Raw genomic sequence first — 13888 nt, 5'->3', positions numbered from 1 at the left:
CCGATTTGGAGTAAATTCTCCTCATTACCTGTCTACGCAAATTGCAATTCGCATATCCAAACCTATACAAACCAAAAGTTGGCCAACACAAATTCCAAAGTTCCAAACCTACATTTCCAAATTTGCTAAGATCAGGCATCTTATAGCTCACTAATCTATCTTCAAACTTCAAGGGGTTATCTCTACTAATACACTCGCAAATTTACGAGCCCCTCAGCTATGGTAATTGCAATAACCAAATCAAAAACCAAGAAACCAACCCCTCGGCTTTGGTAATTGCTATAACCAAATCAAAGACCCAAAGAACCAAAGGACTGGGAGCGACCCACTTATACTTAACTCTTACTTTTACTAATCAAAAGGTTATCCAAATTCTAACTGTTAAGTTCTACATGACCTCACAATCTTTTTAGAATACTCATGCCAAAAAGAGGTTCTCAGTCAGGAGTGACATCATGTAGAGGATCAAAATCAGGAAGATCAGAAATGTACTGGGCTGCAGAAACAAAGAATCTCCAGAATCCCTGTGCACAGAGTACCTTCTTAGTAGAATCCTGTTCTGTCCTCCTCAGTAGATTTCAGTCTCCTGACAAGATCACTCCCACAGAAAGTCACTTCTCTGATGAAGCCCGCGTTGGCTGCGCCATTTGAGGAACTGAAAAATCTTCATTCTCAGGGGTCTTACTAATATCAATAAAGAACTTGGCACAGACGCTGAAATATGAAAAAGACATCTTTATTAAACTTAATTAAGTGAGGCCACGTCACACAGAAGCCGTAGCAAATGAATGAGGTAGTCTGAGGAATACAGAGAACAGAGGCCTTTTATATGTTTTAGGGTTACAAAACTCAGCACAAAAGTAAGGGTTAGTCCTAGCTTTTGCAAGCATGCAAAAAAAAACAACATTCCTTCTTACACAAGCTGGACAAACCCATAATAAAAGACCACAACCCTAATTGTAAACAGGTCATAAAAAAAGGATCAGAAACAGATGAGGGGTAGGATAAGGGGTGTGTATGTGCATACCAAACTTTACAATCTCCTGTGCTCTGATCCTTAATCTTGTTCAGCTACTGGGCAAGGAACTGGTCTAACAAGGTCAGCTTCAGGCAACAGGGTCAGTTCACTCAGGTCATCCAGCAGTCAGCTAAAGTCATCGGCCTATGTGAGAGCAACCACAAGATGACTGCCATGCACAAAATGGAACCCAAGGGTTCAGAACGAAATCTTCAAATACACAGTGAATCCATCGGTGTAACATGATGAAAACACTCATACTTGCTGAGCTCACTGTTTACGGTTCGCTGTTACCAAAATCGTAACAGAACCACAACCTTTATGACCCAGGTTCAGAATTCACGGAACCTCAACACTTACGATACCCTGTCCCATATTATTCCTTCAGGAACTGGAACTGCTGTAATGTTCACCAAGGACAGGTCCCTTAGTTCACGGTGTGATGATGCATGTGGTTTCAGAACCAACTTCACAAGATGTACTGTGGAGCATTTTTGGATATAATGTCCATTCAGAAGTAGAAAAAAGACAGTCACCAAACCACTCCAAAGGATCAGGAAAAGTTATCCAATTGTAATCCAGAGATGTATTCAAGGAACAACAAAGTATGTCTTTTTCAGCCAAAGATAGAGAGCACACACTCAAAGCTTGAAAGGGAGAGTGTTAGACCTGAAATCATTGGCCTGAGTCTCTCCTCCATTTTTTTCTGTTTGCCTCCACTGTTTACGATGTTTTTACTGGTATACTGCTTTGGGCACTGTGCCACGGCTGATCAGTGCCACAGTGCAAGTGCTCCCTATGTTAAATTACTGTATTGATTGAATTCCATGTTTGGCTTATTTGGTTTACTGTCAGTCCCTAGTCTAGTGCACCAGGAGTGCCAGGGCATGTAAATACAAACGCTGCTCGTGGGCCTGCAGCACATGTTGTGCCACCCACAAGAGCGGCCTAGTAAAAGTATGTCTACAGGTCTGCCATTGCTAGACCTACGTGCAGTCTGGTACTGTCACGCTGTCTGCGCAAGTACACCTACTTGCCAGTCCCAAAACCTTCCCTTAACTTCATGTTAGTCACCCCTATGGTAGGCCTGAGGACAGGGTGCATTGTGAGCATAAGGTAGGACAAGCCTGACCAAGTTGGCATGTCCTAATAGTCACCCCCTAGGGATTTTACTTGGCATGTTGATAAGTGTCCTCTAAACAACATATTGGTGATTGGCCCAACTGCCACCGGAGCATAATACCCTTGCTTTTGAGGACTGCTTTAAGTCAATCAATCAATCAATCAATCAATGACACTTATAGAGCGCGCTACATACCCGTAGGGTCTCAAGGCGCTGGGGGAGGGGGGGGGGCCTCTACTGCTCGAACAGCCAGGTCTTCAGCTTCTTCCTGAAGGAGAAGTGGTCTTGGGTCAGGCGCAGGTCGGTCGGGAGGGAGTTCCAGGTCTTGGCGGCCAGGTAGGAGAAGGACCTTTCTCCTGTAGTCGCTCTTCGGATGCGGGGGACGGCGGCGAGGGCGTGGTTGGCTGATCGGAGGTGGCGTTTGGGAGTGTAGAAGTTGATCCGGCTGTTGAGGTAGCTCGGGCCTTGGTCGTGTAGGGCTTTGTGTGCGTGGGTGAGGAGGCGGAAGGTGATTCTTTTGTTGACGGGGAGCCAGTGAAGGTCTCTCAGATGACAGCCATATTCGTTTTTCACTATTGTAAGGTAACCTGCTCTCCATTAGTTAGAATGGGCTGCCTGGGTTATTAATGCTATAATCCTAGCTGGCTCGGGGAGCATGGTGCAATGTCGAGTTTGGTATCCCTGAACTCGGGGTTTAATCACGCATCCATTTGTGTGGATGGTTTTTGGACTCTGGGTTTGAAAATAGCACTTTTAGAAAGTGGCTATTTTCTTGTCTAACTATTTCTAGTTTCTGCTGGTTTGGTGTGTGTGTGACAGGAGCTGGGTGGCTCCAAAGATCTGCTGAGTCAGTGTGGGATGAGTGGGACATTTGCATTGAGAGTAGGGGGAGAGTAGCTTCTGATAGCCTGCCCTGCCTGATACAATGCTGGCTCCACCTCCTGCCAGGCAACTGATTGCTCTGTGCCTGCCAGGGACGATCCTGGCCCCACCTCCTACCGGGAGGCTGATAGCTCTGCTCCTGCCAGTGACAATACTGGCTCCACCTCCTACTGGGCGGCTGAGGACTCTGCCCTGCACAGTGAATAGGCCAGGTGCCTCTGCCTGGCTACACCCACAACAAACCCAGGATGTTGGGAAATTCCCCTGCATGGACAAAGGGATTAAAGCCAAAAAGGGGTATAAGAGAAGGACCCCTGAACCAAGACTTTAGATCACTTCTGACAAGGAACCCTGAAACCAAGGACAAGAAGCTTGCTGATCCAAGGACTTGCCTACCCCTTCTGCCAGTGTGCTGTTTGCTGGGGGGAATCCTGCATGTGCTTCTTTATTTTTGCCAAGGAACCAGGAGAGAGGAACTGTGTGTGTACTCTCAAACTTTGCTAAGAAAATCTCCAAGGACTGGAAGAGTGCCAGTCTCCTGTTGAAGTCACAGGGCTAAAGGACTTCATCTGCTAAAAGTGCGTGTTGCTGGAACTTGTGAATCCAGCACCTCTGAAAGAAACCAGCAATCTCGACGCCGCCGGACGCCGCCGGACGCCGCCGGATGCCGCCGAATCCAGCTCGACATCGTGAGTAACGGCTCCAGTGTCCCGCTTCCTCGACGCCGGCCGCCGGGCCCGATCGACGCCAGCAGCAACGCCAGAGAGTAGCGAGTTTGGCTCCAGCTCCAAGTGACGCCGTGTCTGCACCGCTGCTGATCGCATCGACTTCGAGCCCTCTTGACGCCGTGAGCGCTGCTCACTCTTGCAACATCATTGACATCGACGACGACGCCGTATCCTGCTTCGCCTCGTGAGCGCTGCTCCTGCCCGACATCGATCGACGCCGCTACAGGTCGCCCAGACTCCGAGGCCGGATCGACGCCGGAGACGCGACGCCGGACATCTCGACGCCGCTGATCATCGTGTGCTTCGCTTTTCCAAGGTACTGTGTTGTGGGGGTCCGTGTGACTCCGGGCTTGACGTAGCGCTCCTCGCGGTCGACGCCGAACCCTTTGGATTAATTTTGCCTCGACGTCGTGTGACTCCCGTGTGGGTTACATTGTTGCCAAGAACTGTGTTTTAAAGAAGAAGAGTTGCTTTTGATACTAAAGACTTTGTGTTAAGAAGAAACTACCCTTGAACTATTATTTTTCCCTTCCAAGAGTATTTATTAAGACTGTGGTATATTTTTGTCGTTATTTGATCTTGTGCTAAGCCTTATATAAAAATCCTTATTTTTATAATACTACTGTGTCATGTCCATTTGTAGTGTATTCACTTTATTACTGTATGTGGTCATAAATGCTTAACGCACTGCCTCTGAGATAAGCCTGTCTGCTTTGCCAAGCTACCAAGGGGGTGAGCAGGGGTTATCTAAGTGTGTGATCCCCTTGCCCTGACTAGAGGAGGTCAGTCCCTATTTGTCAGAAGTGTATACCTCTGCCAACTAGAGACTGCCAAGTCTAACAGAGAGGCAATGGTGGCAGTTCAGGTTCACTTGAATCCGATGAGAAATAGTCATAGTGCACGAAGTAGCCAAACACCGTACTGTCTATTCCTGGCAGCTCAGCAGACTTTGTAGAACTGGGAGATGACCCGTTCTGTGGCATGTTCACATAGACCTCGTCAATTTTTCAACAGGGAGAATTATCATTTCATTGTTGTTTACAGCTTCTCTTTGGAGGGTGGAATCATCTGTCATTATTTAAGCTTCCAGCTGAACTTCCTGTACAGTAGCGAGACGAGTGCAACGGCTTCCCAGGAGCCCACGTGGCCTACTATTCAGAATCAGCCAGATAGTGTGGTTTGATCAGATCAATAGAGACAAACCTCTTGCCTCTGCAACTGGTAAGGGGCAGAAGACGTACAGTTCTGGTACCTTTAACAGCTAGGACAGGCACAGGCACTCTGTATGATGGCCTGAATTCTTTCTTGTCCACTATTTTTTCTCTGACCAGGTCCCCAATCTTCGGGACCAAGGCAGATCTTACCAGCACAACCATCACTTCCCCAGTGATTGTGCGTTTCACTTAGCCGTTTCTTTATAAACCCGAAATTCATTGAGTTCCTGTAAAACAGGCAATCGCTCATTGTTGTCAAATAGTGTTTCAGCCACCGCTATACTGACACTATCGAGGTCTGGTACCTACATTCTCACACCAAACAGGAGTTCATAGGGAGTACGACCCCCTAGGGATTTTACTTGGCATGTTGATAAGTGTCCTCTAAACAACATATTGGTGATTGGCCCAACTGCCACCGGAGCATAATACCCTTGCTTTTGAGGACTGCTTTAAGTCAATCAATCAATCAATCAATCAATGACACTTATAGAGCGCGCTACATACCCGTAGGGTCTCAAGGCGCTGGGGGAGGGGGGGGGGCCTCTACTGCTCGAACAGCCAGGTCTTCAGCTTCTTCCTGAAGGAGAGGTGGTCTTGGGTCAGGCGCAGGTTGGTCGGGAGGGAGTTCCAGGTCTTGGCGGCCAGGTAGGAGAAGGACCTTTCTCCTGTAGTCGCTCTTCGGATGCGGGGGACGGCGGCGAGGGCGTGGTTGGCTGATCGGAGGTGGCGTTTGGGAGCGTAGAAGTTGATCCGGCTGTTGAGGTAGCTCGGGCCTTGGTCGTGTAGGGCTTTGTGTGCGTGGGTGAGGAGGCGGAAGGTGATTCTTTTGTTGACGGGGAGCCAGTGAAGGTCTCTCAGATGTCCGGAGATGTGGCTGGTTCGTGGGATGTCGAGGATGAGTCTGGCTGAGGCGTTCTGGATCCACTGGAGTCTCTTCTGGAGCTTGGCGGTGGTACCGGCGTAGAGGGCGTTGCCGTAGTCCAGTCGGCTAGTGACGAGGGCCTGGGTGACGGTCTTCCTGGTCTCGGTGGGGATCCACCAGAAGATCTTCCGTAGCATGCGTAGGATGTTGAAGCACGCCGAGGAGACGTTGTTAACTTGCCTGGTCATGGAGAGGGAGGAGTCCAGGATGAAGCCCAGGTTGCGTGCATGGTCTGTCGGTTTGGGTGCGGTGCCCAGGGCGGGAGGCCACCAGGAGTCGTCCTGGGCGGAGGGTGAAGAGCCAAGGATGAGGACCTCCGTCTTGTCAGAGTTCAGTTTCAGGCGGCTGGTCGTCATCCACTCGGCTACCTCTTTCATCCCTTCGTGCAGGTTGGCTCTGGCGGTGGCGGGGTCGTTGGTCAGGGAGAGGATCAGCTGGGTGTCGTCAGCGTAGGAGATTATGCTGAGGTTGTGTTGGCGTGCGATGGCCGCGAGGGGGCACATGTAGACGTTGAAGAGGGTGGGGCTCAGAGAGGATCCTTGAGGGACGCCGCAGATGACTTCGGAGGCCTCTGACTTGTACGGTGGTAGGCGGACTCTCTGTGTTCTTCCGTCGAGGAAGGAGATGATCCATTCCAGCGCCTTGTCCTGGATTCCGACGTTGCTGAGGCGCTGTACTAGGGTGCGGTGGCAGACAGTGTCGAATGCCGCAGAGAGGTCTAGGAGGATGAGGGCCGCTGTTTCTCCGTTGTCCATCAGGGCTCGGATGTCATCGGTGGCGGCGATGAGGGCGGTCTCGGTGCTGTGATTGGCTCGGAAGCCGGACTGTGAGGGGTCGAGGGATCCATTCGTCTCGAGGAAGGCGGCCAGCTGCTTGTTGACGGTCTTCTCGATGACTTTGGCTGGAAACGGGAGGAGCGAGATGGGGCGGTAATTCTTGAGTTCGGTGGTGTCCGCTGTGGGTTTCTTGAGTAGAGCGCTGAGTTCGGCGTGCGTCCAGCTCTCAGGGAAGGTGGCGGTGTCGAAGGATGTGTTGATGATGTCTCGCAGGTGGGGTGCGATGACAGCGTCGGCCTTGTTGAAGACGTGGTGAGGGCAGGGGTCGGTCGGTGATCCGGAGTGGATGGAGTTCATCGTGCGGATGGTGTCTTCGGTGCTGATCGGGGTCCAGGCGTGGAGGGTGGTGGTGGGGGGTGGTTGTTCGGTCTTGGTGTGCGTTGGTTGGTTGTTGAAGCTGTTGTGTATGTCCGCGATCTTGTTGTGGAAGTATGAAGCGAGGGAGTTGCAGAGGTCTTGCGATGGGGTGATGTTGTTGTTTCCTGCGCTGGGGTTGGATAGCTCTTTCACGATGTTGAAGAGTTCCTTGCAGTTGTGTGCGTTGTTGTCCAGCGGGTCCTTGAATGCAGTTTTCTTGGCGGCGCGGATCAGCTGGTGGTGCTTCCGGGTGGCCAGCTTGAAGGTGGTCCTGTTGTCCGGTGTGGGTTCCCTTCTCCAGACTTTCTCGAGGGCTCGGCAGTTCTTCTTGGAGCTCTTGAGTTCGTCGGTGAACCACGGGGCTTTCTTGCTGCCGGGTCTGCTGGGCGGGGTTCTCAGCGGGGCGAGCTCGTCCGCGCAGATGCTGATCCACTTCGTGAGGTTTTCGGCGGCCTGGCTGGGGATCGCTGAGCTGGCAGGAGGGTGCTGGCTCAGGGAGGTGGCGAGCTGGTCTGCTGTGATCTTGTTCCAGCTTCTGCGGGCGGCCTGTTGCTGGTGGTGGTGGGTCGTCGTTCTCTTGAAGGTGAAGTGGACGCAGCTGTGGTCCGTCCATTGAAGCTCTGTGGCGTGGCTGAAGGCGATGTCTGTGCTGGAAGAGAAGACTGCATCGAGTGTGTGTCCGGCGAGGTGGGTGGGGGTGGACACCGTGGTTTTTCCTCTCAACCACCGAATTTCCCTCAGGATGGTAGGGGGAGGAGTACTGCAAGGCCACACCCAAACCTTCCATGGCTTCTTTGTAAGCCAGAGAGCTAAACTCCAGACCATAGTCGCAATGTAGTGTGCTAATTGAGTATGTCCCAATGAAGACTCACAAATCCTTTATTACAGTTTGAGCATCAGCTGAATGCTGTGGCCAAACCCACAGGAATCTGGATCATGAATTCACTGCCACCAAGATGTACTTGTAAGCCCCATCTGATTGTAAGGCACCGCAGTGATCCAAATACAAACACGCCAAGGGCTTGTCTTAAATCCAAAGAGATGTCTGTGCTAGATGTGCCAAGGTGGAGCCCTTCATCTGCTGGCAGATGTTGCATTTAAGGACAAAGTCCTTGGTCTGTTTTGATAGACTTGGCCACCAATAGCGGTACTTCAGTAATTAAACTGTACTAGTAATCCCTGCATGAGCGAACCCAGACCCTACTAGTGTGCTGACTGACTGGTTTTAGCCAGCCTGCCGACACAGACAAGTTTCTGACCCCCTTGGGTGAGGGCCTTTGCTCTCAGGTGTCAGAAACATATCGTGCCCTCGTAGAAGATATTTTACACCCCCTCCCACAGGATGACCTACAGATTAGCATTCCGAGGCAGGTCCAAGAGACCACCGCCTTTGGTATGTCAATCTGGATTCCCTCACAGGAAAGGATGCTGACAGCCTTTAACCAGGGCCCATTTGGCACTTGAGAAAGGCAGGAAAATTAGTAGTCAGATAGGCGTGTTCACCTTCCGGCTAGTACCACCCTTCAGGGGTACTACCTGAAATGATCACAACTTTTCAGAGTCTGCCATCTATGCGATGGCCAACTGAAGAACTCCTGAAAGTAGTGATATTGGGGGTGTAGGACCCCAGGGATCAATAGCTGAATGGCTATTACACTAGACTCCACTAACGCCCCTAAATCTAGCATTTATGGGAGACCCTGGCATCAGGAGATCAGATCCTGCCGACCTAAAAGAAGACGGATGGACGTGAAGACTCGCAAGAAAAAACAACAGAAGGTCCAGCAAATTACTTTAGCAGCGACCCTGCTGACCCGTCTGTTATTAGACAGTTGTGCCGAAACACAACGTGTCCTGCAGCTGCCTTGTCTCCAAAGCCTGGGAGAACTGCCAGCACTTTGACCAAGAACTAGGAACTCCTGTGGAACAGCAGAGTTGCTCCCCTGCACCTTGTAGGTACCAAGAAAGAACTGTGAGGCTCCAAGACCGTGAAAACCCGACATTGGAAAGCACCGCTATAACTGAGCCACTTAGCACCTGGGTGAAGTAGGCCGACAGTGGCAACCCAGTCACCAGACCTGATGCCCATCTTGGGTTTCACCTCTGTGGACTTATCAATGCCACCTGCGGCCTCTGCTTGCAGACCCCCTCTACCACGACGCTCCTAGTGACAAAACCTGACGCCTTAGGACACTTCTGCACCCGTTACCCCTGGCCCAAAGAGAAGAGGACTGAAGGCTTCTCCATGTCCCCCAGCATTGTGCTGCCTGAGCCCCCCTGTTGGTTCAGCCCGTCTGGCCTCCCAATCCAAACCTGCAGTCTCCTTTCATTAAGATTGATCCACATAGACTAATATTGGGCACCGGAAGCTGTATTTTACCACTGCACCCTGCTGCCCTAGGGTCACTGGAGTTGACCTGATGGCGCTGCCTTGGACCTTGTACCATACTTACCTTAAGACCAGGAGATTGGTCTCATAAGTCTCATTACTCTACTGTATCCCATACTTGTTTTTCCTCCCGCATGATAACATTGCAGCTTCTGAAAATGGGCAAAGTGTTGACTTTTTAAAATTGAAAGAATTTCTATCTCGAAACGTACTTACCTGATCATATTGATTCTGGGGGTTCAGGGCTACCCCCCCTGGCCATCTTACTCCAGACAAGGTGGTTCATAGATACAGCAGAGACACACTTATAACGCTTGACCCTTTGGCAGGTAAGGCAACCTGCCCACGACTAGCACCTTACATGAAATCTAAAGTTAACAATCACTGTCCAAATTGTCTAACCTATCTGCCGTATATAAATCCACTCCCAATCAGTCTAGCAACAAAAGTAGACCAAGATTCTGCTAACAGCCATACACCATCTGGCGAGATATTACATCCAGTATTAGGGCGCAGATCTAGAGAAGAGCTGAGAAGTGGGTTACTAAATGTTAGGTCTCTTCCAAAACATGCCACCGAGATACAGCTCCTGATCGAATCCAGTAATCTGGATATCCTGTTCTTAACAGAAACCTGGACAGTGGCTGGTCTAGAGCTTGAACTAGGCCCGGCATGCCCAGAGGGGTATAAGATTCTCCATAACCCAAGGCCGAAGGAACGAGGGGGAGGAACGGGAATCATCTTCAGGGAGGAATTGAACATTGCCTTGCTGGATATAGACAAAACCTCCTGCGCAGAACTATCTGGGATATCAATCAAACTCGACTCAGGTCACTGTCTCACTTGCCTAATCTGTTATAGGCCACCAGGGTTCATCAATGCTATGCAACAACAGGAACTAATCACAGTCATTAACAACCTGACACTTACCCATAGCAGAGTACTGGTACTGGGGGATTTCAACCTATGGACTAATGGCACTTTAGATACAGCCTATTACAACATCATACAATCCTGCGCTAACTTAGGACTAAAACAATGGGTAACTACTCCCACTCACAGGGAAGGAAACATCCTAGATCTAATCTTCGCTGAAGAAGATCTTATAGCCATGGGAAAAATCCAACCAGTGGGATGGTCAGACCACCATCTCATAATGTTTGATATCCACACCCTGGGCAATATAGGTCCAGTGAATACACAGGTTAGAACTTTTATCAGCCGCGATTGGAAAGGATTACTAAAGAGGAAAGGAGAAAAGGAGACTGACCTCTTTCAGATGCAGACCATCGTTAAACCAGAAAATGACATTGCCACAAACTATTGCTTACTCTGTGACCATGTAACCAAGAAACTTAATCACATAGCTCCACTGAAAGTAATCAGGAAAAGAGGTAACCCCTCCGCGCCCTGGTACACAGAAACATTGAAAGATCTGAAAAATGTCTGTAAAAGGGCAGAAAGACAATGGAGAAGAGGCTATGAAGAACAGAATAGACTACTTTGGAGGCTGACAATAACCCGATATAAGAAAGAGATTGCCACAGCCAAAGCAGAATACTTTGCTGCCTTTATCCTAAAAAGCTCTAACAAAGCACGCGATATCTTTAAAATTGTGAAAGATCTGTCCCACCCTGCCTGCACCAACAGCAATATCAAGCCTTCACAGGAATTATGTGATGGTTTGGCTTCCTTCTTTCAGGAAAAAATCTCCAAACTCATAGAAAGCATGGAGGATGCCCCCCCTCCATAGTGCAGCACCAAAGCAGCATGGAGAATGGAAAGAAGAATGAAGAAATGGATGAACACCTAGCACCAGGGGCTATCCTGGATACATTTGTTACCCCCACAGAACAAGAGTTCACGCAATTAGCCCTCAATGTAACATCTGGATCCCCATTGGATCCTCTACCCCATAAAATAGTTAAAGAATTTGGGGCTGAATTCTTTCCTGTACTCCGCCAGCTATGTGTCCAATCCCTCGGCACAGGCACTGTGCCGAGGGAGTGGAAACAGGCAGTTGTCACACCGCTGCTAAAGAAATCTAATCTGGACCCCAATTGCCATAAGAACTACCGGCCTATCTCACTCCTGCCGTACCCAGTTAAGATCATGGAACGGCTGGTCAGTAGGTCTTTGTCCCTCTTCCTGGAAACAAATAACATCCTTGAAGAGGAGCAATTCGGTTTCAGACCAGCCCATGGAACCGAGTCAGCTTTACTGATGGTACTGGATGACCTGAGAATGAGGGCGGACAGGGGAGAATCAGCAATTCTGATTCTGCTTGACCTGGCATTCGATACGGTGAGCCACGACATCCTGCTGACTAGGTTGAAAACCTTTGGAGTACAGGGTATGGCACTTGACTGGCTCCGCTCTTATCTGTCAGATAGATGGCAGGCAGTGGCATTGCCCCCGTATCAGTCTGAGTTCGCTATGGTCCCACATGGGGTCCCTCAGGGGTCTGCGATTAGCCCGATCCTTTTTAATGTTTATATGCAGCCCCTGATGGCCATCATCAAGGCTCACGGCATTAGCGTGATCAACTATGCGGATGACACGCAGCTGATGATTTCCCTGGATGGTGCCCATGCAGAATCTCTTGAGACCTTCCACACCTGCATAATGAAAATGGCAACCTGGCTAAAAAGAAATTCACTACAGTTTAACAGCAGCAAAACTGAGATAATGCAATGCAAAGTGGGAAGAATAGCCAGAAACCTGCCTGTTGGCTTTTGGCCTCTAGACTCATGTGAGCCACTGGCACCAGTAAAAACAGTGCGGAATCTGGGGGTCAGTCTCAATGACAACCTGAGTCTGGAGACCAACGTCAACAGACAGGTGAGCAGCTGCTTCGCCTTAATGCGGGGCCTTCGAAAGCTGCTGCCTTTACTTCCAGCACACACCAGAGCAACCGTGGTCAGAAGTACCATCCTCAGCCGCCTGGATTACTGCAACGCTCTGTTACTGGAATCTCCTGCCTATCTGATTTCCAGACTCCAGAGCATCCAGGCGGCAGCTGCAAAGATGGTGCTTTCTCGAGGACGTCGGTCCTCCACCTCCCTTGCTCTAGCTGAGTTGCACTGGCTGCCCGTTCATCAGAGGATCCGGTTCAAATCCCTGTGCACCGTCTTCAAGGCAGCGCATGGTTTGGGTCCTAAGCCCCTTCAGGCCAAATTCAAGTGGTATGAACCCACACGGACCCTCCACTCCTCATCCACTAACCTCCTTAGTGTACCTAGGATTAGGAAAGCTACTCATGGTGGCAGAGCTTTTAGCATAGCTGCAGCTCATCTCTGGAATAGCCTTCCCTTGGCAATTAGGAAAACCAACGAACTGTTGCTTTTTCGCAAAAGGATAAAGACTTGGCTTTTCCCCAAAATCACACCTCCCTAGAGCTGTTCCACTCACTTGTCCCTTTGATGTTCAGTTTTTTCTAGTTGCACTTTTTTCAGCGCCAGGATGCCCGTAGGGTTGCAGCGCGCTTTAGAAATGACATAAATAAAAAATAAATGGCCGTCACATATATATAAAAGTATGTGTTATTTTTATAAATTGGGGGATCTCCTTATTTGGTTGTGCACATCGTTTATTTATTGTATGTGTATTTTAGAGATGTCTAACACTGATCTCTGAGAAGCCTAAGGCTGCTCGGCCTCACTACGCCCTAGAAGAGCACCTTGGGATTGCTAGCGCAAACCCTGTCCACTTTTAAGGAATATGTGAACTCTTTGTACAGTATACCTCTTTTTGGTGTACTATATAAAGACCCAGCTTCCGACACTTCTCTGTTCCTCATAAGCACCTACCTGTGCACCTCCTCTGTTTATACCTCATAAGCACCTACCTCTGCACATTCCCTGTTTATTCCTCATAAGCACCTACCTCTGCTCCTCCTCTGGTTGTACTTCACAAGCACCGCCTCTATTTGTACCCCATAGGTACCTACATGTGCACCGCTTCTGTTTGTACCTCATAAGCAGCTACCTGTGCACCTCGGTTTACTCCTCATAAGCACCTACCTATACACCTCCTTTATTTATATCTTATAACCAACTATTTGTGCACCGCCTCTCTTTGTGCCTCACAAGCACCTACCTGTGTGCCTCCTCTCTTTATACCTCATAAGCACTTACCTCTGCTCTACCTCTGTTTATACTTCATAATCACCTACATGTTTACCACCTTTGCTTATATATCGTAATCACCTACCTGTTCGACTCCTTAGTTTATACCTCACAAGCACCTACCTGTGCACCTCCTCCGTCTATACCTCATAAGCACCTACCTGTGCACCCCATCTGTTTGTACCTTGTGAGCTTCTGCAATGAAGCTTGTAATCCTACACAGACAGCAATGGGCGCATGATTATCAGGCCATTATCTGGCATCCGCTGTGTGCATGCATCAAGTGTGT

Source organism: Lissotriton vulgaris, chromosome 1_1, assembly GCF_964263255.1.
Source record: "Lissotriton vulgaris chromosome 1_1, aLisVul1.2, whole genome shotgun sequence".
In the NCBI taxonomy this organism is placed as follows: Eukaryota; Metazoa; Chordata; class Amphibia; order Caudata; family Salamandridae; genus Lissotriton; species Lissotriton vulgaris.
Note: the sequence above shows the minus strand (reverse complement) of the source record.